At 40.6% G+C, this 11,801-nt stretch overlaps 1 protein-coding gene and 1 pseudogene across 7 annotated transcripts in view; one reads left to right on the forward strand and one right to left on the reverse strand.

Moving 5' to 3' along the window:
* The window catches only part of LOC145720760 (cytochrome c oxidase subunit 7C, mitochondrial pseudogene), a 29,917-nt pseudogene extending 24,779 nt beyond the window's left edge, over positions 1 to 5,138 (reverse strand). The window contains exon 1 of the transcript XR_014143961.1: positions 4,866 to 5,138. The product of XR_014143961.1 is annotated as a cytochrome c oxidase subunit 7C, mitochondrial pseudogene (transcript). The remainder of the gene's footprint in view (positions 1 to 4,865) is intronic.
* The window catches only part of RCBTB2 (RCC1 and BTB domain containing protein 2), a 43,779-nt gene continuing 36,134 nt past the window's right edge, over positions 4,157 to 11,801 (forward strand). For 3 of the 6 annotated variants that reach the window (XM_031035930.2, XM_081815438.1, XM_031035931.2), the window contains exon 1: positions 4,162 to 4,381. The gene's annotated coding sequence lies outside the window, so the exon portion shown is untranslated. Of the gene's footprint in view, positions 4,382 to 11,801 lie in introns of all 6 variants that reach the window. The other 3 variants (XM_081815440.1, XM_031035933.2, XM_031035934.2) reach the window with 3 other exon arrangements.

The following is an 11,801-nucleotide window of genomic DNA, read 5'->3' on the forward strand; positions in this document are numbered from 1 at the left end:
TTGTTCTCTTAGCTAACTTGTGCACATCCTTAAAACTTAAAGCCAAAGTTTTTTTTCTTTGGGGAAGCCTTTCTTGACCTCCTTCTGGTAGTTTGTTGTTCTCTCATTATTGCCGCAGTAACATGCACACGTATTTTATCTTCATTGCTTTGTATCCTAGCACCCTGCTGGGATACACCATGCCATATAGCACGGTAAAGAGGAAGGGTCTGCAAAGCCACAGCAGAACTGACATCTCTCTAAAACACAGAGAACTGGGCAGTGCTGCCTTTGTGTCTTCTCCAGCGGAGTGGCCCGGGCACTTTTTCTCTTCCACACAACTGGGAGTAGCCAGGACCCCAGGAGGGTCTCCTGTCCTCACTCAGGAGTGGCAAAAGAGGAGGATGCTACATGGTGTCTACAGAATTAGACTAGAATACTCCATCTTCCCAGCCCCTATGGACTTTAAGGAGGGCTAATATTCCTACAAGGTTGCCCTTAGATGATGGAGTCAAGAAAGTTATTCTTTTTTATTGCAACCTTGCTGTGATCTGTAGGGATAGAGGTTATGATAGCAATGACATTATCTGGAATACTTTAAAAGAAATGATAAATGATGAAATAATAGACCAAAAGAAAAAAAAAAAGCACAAAAAATATCTACCTCGTATAGAGGCTATCACTTCTCTTCTGACCAAGGAATGTGTTGTGTTTAATGGTCTTCTTCCCCCTTCCCCTTCCCCTCCTTCTTTTCTCTAGAACAGCTCCCCTCATTCAGACTCCTTGCCCCCAACAGTCCTTTTCAACCTTCAGCTTCTGGCCAGTTAGTTTTCCCAGAGTTTGGTCAGCTGATTCAATCCAAGTCTTTGCTTTATCTTAGTGTTTGCAGTATATTATTATCTTAAATATAGTGAGGGAAAGTGGGGGCAGGCGCATGGGACCTCTCTGTACTATTTTTGCAACTTCATGTGAATCTATAATTATTTTAAAGTAAAAGTTTAAAAAAGAATTTCTTCCTCTTAGAGTTCTATGAGAAATCCCTCACCTTCCCGTCTTGTGCAATGGCATTGTTGTTATCATTCATTTGATGGATAATGAGAGTCTGCTATTTGTCCTATGAGTGGGATGATGCATTGGAAAGAGCACTGGAACTATGAATCCAAAGACTTGAGACAAATTACTTCATAATCTGGGCATCTATAGAATGAGGATTTATACTTAAACTCTCAGTTCTATGATAATGCAAAGAAACAATATACAAATTACCAGGATTTGTTAAATAAACATCTCATGCTAAAAGTGGTTAAAGAATAAACATTTACTTATTGCATAGTATAACAAAGATAAAATTTTCAATGTTAAATACATTTCAAGATTATTATACTTAAAATGTTGTATAAATCCAAATTATTGTATTTAAAATATTATAGAGTCAAAACATGTAGTGAACTCAGATGCTTCCTACAGAACTGATGGTACTCTAGAGAAATGGTCTCTAAACATTTTTGGTCATGTACTTTGATTACAAAAAAGATGCACTATTGTCAATATACATATTAAATATTAGTAAAGTTTGATTTCTTTTTTTTTTTAAAGATTTTATTTATTTGAGAGAGAGAGAATGAGAGAGAGAGCATGAGAGGGGGGAGGGTCAGAGGGAGAAGCAGACTCCCCGCTGAGCAGGGAGCCCGATTCGGGGACTCAATCCTGGGACTCCAGGATCACGACCTGAGCCGAAGGCAGTCGCTTAACCAACTGAGCCACCCAGGCACCCTGATTTCTTAATTTAGATAAAAATAGAGATATTCTAAAAGCTTCTTCCCAACTGCTCTAGAGGTTAGATTTGTTACAGGAAATTTCCTCTTCTATATTTTGGGACTATACCTGTTGAATCCTCTGTTCTGATCATTCTTGCTATAATCACATCTTAACAAAAGTTCTCCATTAGCAATAGGATTTATGGTGGAAACTGGAGAAAGTCTATGCTAGGTCTTATTGTTTTTTATCATTTAGAAATCATCTAAGTACCTTTCAGAAGTCCTAAGGGAACTTCAGGACCTTTAAAAAGTATTTTAAAAGGTGTGTATATATATATATATATATATATATATATTTTTTTTTTTTTTTTTTTTTAAAGATTTATTTATTTGACAGAGAGAGACACAGCGAGAGAGGGAACACAAGCAGGGGGCGTGGGAGAGGGAGAAGCAGGCTTCCCGCAGAACAGGGAACCTGATGCAGGGCTCAATCCCAGGACCCTGGGATCATGACCTGAGCCAAAGGCAGATACTTAACGACTGAGCCACCCAGGTGCCCCAAAAGGTATATTTAAGGTATTAAAGTTATTTTAAAAATACCTAAATCTTAAAATACTAATTTGTAAAGGAGTATTATACTTTTAGAGAAAGAATTACTATAGAAGTTGATTTGTAAATTATGCATTACATTCTGTATGAAAGTGGTTTTCTATAACTTTGCTCTTTAAATTGTGACTCTTAAAATGCCTTAAATACAAAATAGTCTGGATAAAGGAAAAAGGTGGCAGGAGAACTCGAGTGTTTGAATTAGAAACAGTTCCTGTCTAATGAACCGACTCTAAACTTGTTTAATGATGGATTTTAGCTTTGGTGGTGATCAGAGGAAAAGCCTTTTCCTGAACAGAAAAATTAAGTCAGTGGATTTTTTATGCAGAATCGGTATTATGCAGCTTTACCACAAGGAGAGGAAGGAGACAGCTGATCATGGTATAAGAAAAGGTGACTTAAAGCCTTTTTGGATTAGGCATCAACCGCTCTTAAGAGGTCGGTTTATCCAGACAGTCAAGCCCAGGAGAATTGGCACAAACAATCCAAAATGAGAGTAAACCAACCATGGATTAATGCTTATGTTTAGGTCTCTTAATGAAGTATGGAAGCATATTTGAGGAGCTAAAGGGCATGTAATCAGTGTAATTTGATTCCACATTTATTAAGCATTTTATGGTACAGAAATAAGGCATGATCTGTGCTCTCAAGAGTTTCACAATCTACTGAGATATAAAAATCACAAATAGTAAAAGGAAGGTATGTTTAGTAATAACCCCACCTTATCTCACTACCTTCCTTAGTCTGACCACCTTCTCCCTTAGATACTTTCAAAGGAGTTCCTTCTAATTAAACTTTTCAAATAAAAAACCCAAGCTGTCCTTTCAATTACGTTTATGTTACTTTTTATATTAAAAGGCAAAAGGGTAACTGTTTTAGGGGAAAAGCTTGTCTTAGGCAATGCCATGCATGTAAGACTCCTGCCCTGCTTATAACCCTCAAAGTCAAGTAAATGCAAGTCTCTTTCTGGGTTTTAATGGACTATCCTGTGATAATAGACATAAATGTCTGCCAACTACAGCAACTGCAATAAAAACACCTAGACATTCTGGAAGGATGTTTTCCCAATGAATGACAAAGGCCAGACCAAACAACACCGGCATGGTCACTGTGGGTTGTCATCTCAGTCTATCTGGCTGTGCTACTTTTTGGCAAGTCACTTAAACGTTGAACCTGTGTCCTCATTTAAAAACCAATGTAAAAGCATTCAGCTTACCTCATAGGAACAGCTAGTAACAGTAGTTGTGAAGCATTTTACCAAAACCCACTCAGGTCAACGTTAAGTGTAGTAAAGTGGAAGAAATTATTGCACATTATAAAGCCGTGGTGCATTTTACTAAAACCTACCAAGGCCAACAGAAGTGCAATGTAATACAAAAAATTATTAAATTAGTAAAGGGATAGTGCGGTTGTTCCAAAAGACCTTGGTCCCAAGGTAACTCAGGACAAGTCACTCATTATTTCAACATTCGTATTAGGAGCGTATAGGACTTCGGCCCCACAGCAGTGAGGTGAAAAGCAGGAGGAAACCGTGTGAAGACCGGATTTGAGCTTCCTGATGGAGGGACCACCACAAGAATAAGCAGAGACAGGCGAGGGGACACGGACCGTAGAAAAGGTTGCCCACAGCACCATACACTCGCCTCACCCTTCCGAGTCAGGCATCTCCAAATTCTCAAGCCTCTGGGGCCCAGAATCCTGGAGAAAGTGGGGGTGTCCCACAGGACGGAGATGGGCCCAGCGGGCGAGGCGGGGCGCAGTCCTGGGGTTCGCTCCGAGAAGAGGGGGAGTCGGCGGGCAAGGGGCGGGGGCGGCAGTGGGCAGCCGGGCGAGAGGAGGAGGGGCGAGGCGCCGTCGCCGGCCCCCTCCCCTCGAGTGCGCTCCCCTCCCTTCCCATCCCCGGCCTGGCACCCGAGCGCAACCCGCTGAGACCGGGCGGCTTCAGGGGGAGGCGCCAACTCGTCGCTGCGCCGGGCCCCCGACCGAGCAGTAACGGCGACCCAGAGGGCGGAGCGGATGCGGCTCGGGCCTGCGCTGAGGTAAGGGTACAGGATGGCGTAGGAAGTCAAGAGGGGACGCGGGACTGGAAGCCGGCCACTCTCAGATTCCCCCGCAACGGGCCATTTCTCCCCGCCCTCTCAGTCCGAGCTCGGGGACGCAGCGACGGCTGGCGAGCAGCCCCCAGGGGTTACACCCCCGCCCAGGCCTAGGGCCGAGGCGTCGCCGCGCGTGCGCAAACCCGCTGGCGGGGGCTGGGCGCGCGACTCTGCGATTGTTTCCCCCCTCCCCCAAGGCCGCGGGCCCAGGCGGCGCTGCGCGTGCGCGAGCCTCCTGGCGGATGTGGTGCGTTGGATGAGGGTCGCGGCTCGCCTCGCCACCGCATGCGAGGCAGGGCGTCGCCCCGGGTTGCGGGGGTGGTGCCTGCCTCAGAGTTTCTCTCTCCATTCTATGCTCCGCGTAGGCTGCTGCTGTTTTCATTTCGGCCGCCTGGACCCGAGGCTGGTGTCCTGAAAACCCACTCACCTAGCTCCCGGCCCCGAACCTGCTCGCTAGCTCAGTATGATGCCATCGACTTTGGGTCCTGCTGTCGAGGGACAGCACAGAAAGTTTGGCTAAGCTAGGTGAAGCTGCTGTGGAGGGATGGGAGGAATCGCCGTAAACCTTTAAGCAGGAGGTATTGCTCTGCTCAGCCCCGGAAATGGAGGTTTTCAGACGCTGAAAACTTTCCAAGTGCTCCGCCTTGGCTTGCGTTGGAAGGCGAGTTCAGAGCGAACTTTTTGTTTTTGTTCTTTGGGAAGTTACATAAAATGTCGGAGCAGTGCGAGTCCAGGACTGTCACAAAATGCATGTCATGGAGCTGCCTCCTACCGCTCTTGGCGACTTAGCCTTAGAGCTGAATGAACGTGGTAGAGTTCACACACTGCTTTGGGACGACGCTCTTTCCCCCAGACTTAGAATGGCCGTCACTGTTTAATGTTTATTGAGCCTCCTGGCTTTGCACCCTTCTAGTACCAAGTTCAAACTTGGCTTTACATCTTCCTGCGCAGTGGTACTTAGTTCAAGTCAGTTTGGTGACTCCTGAGGCTACTTGGAGCGGTTTTTAACAATGTCATTACTGTGCTTTGTAATCTTCTATGATGTGCTGATACAGACATTTGTGGGCTGGAATAGAAGAAGCACTTACTATCAGAAAATCTGAATACTCTAGCTGAAAGGTAACCTCTATTTCCCGGGGCATTAGGCAGTATATATACATATATATATATATATATATATATATATATATATATATATATATATGTTATTAAGTAGCAGGTAAAGGCAATTGGAATGATACATTCTTGCACACCCGGCTTCCACCATGCTGGCCTCATTGGGCTTGCTGGGCTTACCAAGTGTTCCTACACCCTAGGGGCTAGACATTTGCTATTTCCTCTATGCTCAAAGTTCATTTTCCCCCTCCACCCATATATGTATGGCACCTACCTTAATCCAAGGCTCAAAACAATTGCCATCACTTCAGAGAGGTGACTCATGTCATTTAAAATAGCCACTGCTTTCTCTTTCCAACCTTTTACCCTGTTGTCTTTAGCTTTTTAGCACTTATCACTGTCTGATAATACGTATTTGGATGTGTATGCTCTGTCTCCCGCATATTCAGAGCACAGTAGATATTTGTTAACTGTATAAATGAAACTGAAATCTGACTCCAGAAATATTTTGTTCTGAATTCTCAATGTGGATTCACTCATTCATTCAATAAATATTGAGTGATTACTTTCCATCAGGTTCTGTTCAGGTATTTAGGATATGTCAGTGAACAAGATAGACAGAGATCCCTTCCCTCTGGAGCTTACATTCTAAAAAAGAATGATTGACAGTAAACATATTTGTTTATCATTTAGAAAATTATAAGAGCTATGAAAAATGAAAAAGAAGAGCAGAGAAAGAGGCCTGAGAGTACAGGTGTGGGTTGCAATGGTTATGGTTATGGTGGGTCTGAAGGATAAACTGAAGGTGATGTTCAAGACAGAGAACTAGGTTTTCAAATTATCTTTCTGGGAGAAAATGTTCCTTGCCATTCTCCACTATAAATTTGATGGGGGCCCACAGCATGACCATTGTGACAAATAAAACCTTATTTTGTAGTATATAGGTAAAACATTTTTTTTTTCCAAATTGGGTTCAAATTATTCAGAATTTTATAGTTTAACCTCATACATCAAATGAAGAGACTGGGCTCTTAAGTGGAAGAGACTAACCAAATGAATACTACAGATGGGTTGAGAAAAAGTGTATATTTTCTGCATGTATTACTGTACTCTGCAATTGCTTCTTAATGTCTCTCTGACTGTGATTAGTGAATTTTTTTTTTTTAAGATTTTATTTATTTGACAGAGAGAGAGAGTACAAGCAGGGGGAGTACAACCCTGGGATCATGACCTGAGCTGAAGGCAGACGCTTACCCAAATGAGCCACCCAGGTGCCCCTTGAAGTTGTTTTCTAAGAGTGGTCAATTGCTTTTCTTTATTTGAAACTATGTTGAAAGTTCACCTGGTATGATGTCATGGGATAAGGTATTAAATTATTGCTGTTAGAGATTTCTGAATGAACCAGACAAGACTTAGAGAAAGAGGCTGATAGAGAGGAACAGTTTTAGAAAGTAAAGTGTGTCTTTTGGGCCCTTTACTTAAGTAGATTACAAACACTATGTTTAAATATCAAAACTATTAATCTGGTACTATAAATATAAGGTACCTATGGGATTTGCCTAAGCCTTTAGGAGTTTGTCATATTTAATTTTGGTTTTATCACTTGGTTAAAGTGAAATTAAAATGCCCCTAAGATGCCACTACTTTTGAGGTTTACTGGAGTTGAATTAGTATAAATCAAAATTGACCAGACAAGAGAGATTTGAGACCAGGAGTGGAATTATCAGGGTAGCAGAATGACATCAAAGACTCCTGTTTGAAGCTGAAAATAGAGGACTACATGGGGATATTTACTTCAAAGGAGCAGATAGTTTGCGTCTCTGAAAGGGATATTTATAGTATCCTTCGGTGGAAGGCAGATATCCTTCTCACTTTCATTATCCTGAAGGAATATGTGTCTAGTTCACATGGTGATCCCATCTTAACAATATAAGAGTTTTTAGGAAATTTAAGGCATAATAGTTTTTTTCCAACATATATCTGACACTGAAGTGTGTGTGTTATGTGTCGTCAGGCTTGCTAATCTAACCTGAGCTAATATCTATTATGTATATCTCTCCTTGGAAGACATTTTGAGCTAACAAGTACCAGTGGATGACAGATAGTAAGTAAATCATAAATAGTGGTCACATTATAATATGTTCTGTATTACACTGAATGTTTATGATACTGAACAAAATGAATCCCAAATGGAAATGAGCCAAGGCTAAGAAAGCCTATCATGCTGAAGGAATGTTTATGTTGTGGGACAAAGGTCTTTCACAATTAGGATTTTATTTCATAGGCATGTTAGGATTTTTTTTTTTTTAATTGTACTAGATCTATAAGGACCTAAATTTCAAATGGATTTACAAATTTCTCAAGTACTAACTCATTTTAGCTAGCTTAACAACATAAAAACATTCATATAGTTTATGTTGATAATTTTTCATATTTGAAAAAGGTACTTTTGCTGTGTGTGTTTGAAAAGGCTAACTTTGATGAGCTCAGTAATCTCTTCAAACTAATACAAGTTTGCTTGGGACTGAAGATCTGCCTCATCTCTCTTGATGAAATTTGGAAACCTTTTTACGAACATAATTAAAATAGCAATGATGTTTCTGTGTTCCAAGTCAGTTTGATGCTTATCATAAACCTGGCAATATCATTTCCTTTGAGGTTGTACCTTTGTTTTAGTTGTGCTTTTAGTTTTTCAGTTTTGTCCATCCTGTTTATAATTGTGCCACATTAGTTAGCAGCTGGGTAGGTATTCTACTGTTATTTGTAGTCGGCTTAGGACCTCTCATTCAAGTAGAGGTAAATTATAGCTATCATCCTTTTTCACAAGTGATAATTGGGATCATGTTTTCTTATATTTTTATCATTCATAACTTACAGATGACATACCATTTAATGGTTCAGCTCGCATATAGTTGGGAATCATCATTACCCCATTGACAGTTGCTTGGTCTGGAGTTCATTAACACACTGGTGCTGCAAACTATGTGGCATCCTAAAAGATATTAGTTTTCTTTAATGTCCTATTTCTTTGTTTATAAAAGCATCATCGGGCGCCTGGGTGGCTCAGTCGGTTAAGCAACTGCCTTGGGCTCAGGTCATGATCCTGGAGTCCCGGGATCGAGTCCCGCATCGGGCTCCCTGCTCGGCGGGGAGTCTGCTTCTCCCTCTGACCCTCCTCCCTCTCATGCTCTCTGTCTCTCATTCTCTCTGTCTCAAATAAATAAATAAAATCTTAAAAAAATAAAAAAAATAAATAAAATAAAATAAAAGCATCAACTGTATTGCCCAGATCAGAGAATTTGTTAAAAGCATTGAGTTCTATATTGCAAGAAAACTTTTTTATATATTATATTTTTCAAGCATAGTTTTAGAGTTGACCTCATATTATTAAGTTGAATTAATTATATATATTTATATGTAATAATGTATTTTTATATAATAATGTAATATAATAATACAATGTATAATAATGTAATAAAATAATATTTACATATACTATATTTATATACAATAATACAATATATATATAACACTGGGTTTTCTTTGCAGAAATTACAATTTTTTTTCCACTTCAGGGATTACTTTTGAAGAATGGTTATTAGCATTTAGAAGTTCCTGGTTAATTGCAAAATATCAGTTTCCATGGAAAATGCTTTGTTCTCATAGATATAGGGTGTCTAACTTATTAGATCTTAAGGCCCACAAGTGCTGTTGTGTTGGGGTAATGTTGACACAAGCCCCTGGGAGGTGGATATCTTTTTGCTCCACATTATTTTGTTTTCTCTTTTATGTAAATTTGCTTTCAGCTTAGTACCTACTGCAGGCACCAAATCAACATTTGTTGAATAAATTAGGCAAATGAATGTATGTCCTATAATCAGCTTAACTCTTTATTTGGGTCAGAGGTATTACCAAGTAATATGACACATTATCCTACTAGCAAACACACTGATTAACATTGATTACCAACAATAATATGTAGAGGCTGCTTGTTATATACGTTGTGTAGGAAACTGAATTATTTGACTTGTTCTTTGAGAGGATTAAGAATTGATATGTTTATCATGTTCAGTTATCAAAAGACTGCTTCTTATCCGCCAGTCTCCAACTGTGTAGCTATTAAGAGTGGAGGGGAAACTCTCAAAATACAATCTGTAAGATTAAGGAGTTATCTGTTCCAAACAGGGGAAATAAATTGCTGAACTGTGCAAGTTTAAGAAAACAGATACAATAGGAAATGTTGAGGGGGGTGGTCAAATGGTGGTGTAGGAAGATCCTGAGCTGACCTCCTCCCACAGACCTACCAAATCTACAGCTACATATGGAAAAATTCCCTCTGAAAAAGACCTGAGAACTAGCTGAATAGCTACTTCACAACAGAACAGTGAAAGGGCCACATATGGATGGTTTCACCAAAAACCCAACTGCCAGAGCGGCAACCCACAGTTGGGAAGAATCTCACAAATCTGGAACTTCCTTGATGAATGAGGGGTTTATACTCCACATCAGGCACCCCAACCCCTGGGACCTGCAATGAAGAGATGAGCTCCCCAAACATCTAGCTTTGAAAACCAATCACATCCAGGAGACCCAAAAGGCTGTAGAGAACTGAGATATTTCTCTTAAAGGGCTTGTGTGCAGACTCACTTGCCCTGGGAACCAGCACAAAAGCAGCAGTTTGAAAAGTGCCTAGACTATATGTGAAGAAGATTTGTTTTCTAACCTTAAAGCATCTGCTGGATACAACAGGCAGGGGACTGTTGGGACTCTCCCTGGGGACAGAGGTGCTGGTGGGTGCCATTTTTGCACTCTACTGTGATACCATGGGTAGGCATGCTTGTGTTCCTGGGTTCCATAGGACTATAATGAATGGAGAAACAGTTCATGGTAGGCTGTTACCCTCAGGGCACTGTGCAGACAGCAGACTAAAACACATCGCTAGTCTATTTGTGAAAAAAGCCTATTTACTTGTCCTGGCACTTCAGCCCAAGGGGCAGACTTCAGGTCTGCCACACATCTAGAGGCTACAAAGGTGCTCTCAAGGAATATAGCCTGGGGGATGCCATCTTTCTGCCTTCCCTCAGCCTCTCTACAAATTGCAAGGACCTCTCAGAAAGGAGCTTATACACTGGTCTGAAGCCCCAATTTTTGCAACTGTCACCCAGGGGACACTGCCAGATTGCCTGGTCTAGAGGTCAACAGGGTCTATGCTTGTGGTCTCAAAGTAATAGTCAAAAGATGTTCACCAAACTTGAAAGAAGAATGAATGAATACAGTGAGAACTTCAACAAAGAGAATATATAAGAAAGTACCAACTGAAGCCACGGAACTGAAGAATACAGTAACTGAACTGAAAAATATTCTTGAGGGTGTTCAACAGCAGACTAGATGAAGCAGAAGAAATGATTGGTGGGTGATCAAGAAGACAGGGCAGTGGAACTCAGAGTAATAAAAAGGAAAAAGAGAATTTTAAAAAAATGAAGCTAGCTTAAGGAACCTATGGGACAACATAAAGTGGAACAACATTAGCATTGTAAGGGTCCCAGAAGGAGAAAAGAGAGAGAAAGGGTTAGAAAATCATACAGAGATTAAACAACATGCTATTGACCAATGGGTCAATCAAAAAAATCAAAGAAGAAATAAAAAAATACCTTGAGACAAATGAAAATGGAACTATAACTTACAGAATCTATATGATTCAGCAAAAGTAGTTGTAAGAGGGAGGTTTATAGGGATTCAGGCCTACCTAAAGAAATAAGAAAATTCTCAAATAATTTAACTTTATACTTAAAAGAAGCTAGAAAAAGAGCAAACAAAACCAAAGGTAGTAGAAGGAAGGAAATGACAAAGATCAGAGTGGAAATGAAACAGACTAAAAAGATAATAGAAAAGATCAATGAAACTAAAAGCTAGTTCTTCGAAAAGATAAACAAAATTGACCAACCTTTAGCTAGACTCACCAAGGAAAAAAAATAGAGAGTTCAAATAAAATCAGAAATGAAAGAGCAGTTACATCCAAAAAGCATTGCCAAGACCAATGTCAGAAGGCTTACAGCCTATGTTTTCTTCTAGTTTTATGGTTTCAAGTCTTACATTCTAGTCTTTAATCCATTTTGAGTTGATTTTTGTGTATGCTTAAGATGAGTAGTCTAGGGCGCCTGGGTGGCTCAGTTGGTTAAGCGACTGCCTTCGGCTCAGGTCATGATCCTGGAGTCCCTGGATCGAGTCCCGCATCGGGCTCCCTGCT

This window comes from Leptonychotes weddellii, chromosome 3, assembly GCF_054177405.1.
Source record: "Leptonychotes weddellii isolate Sample4059 chromosome 3, ASM5417740v2, whole genome shotgun sequence".
Taxonomy (NCBI): domain Eukaryota; kingdom Metazoa; phylum Chordata; class Mammalia; order Carnivora; family Phocidae; genus Leptonychotes; species Leptonychotes weddellii.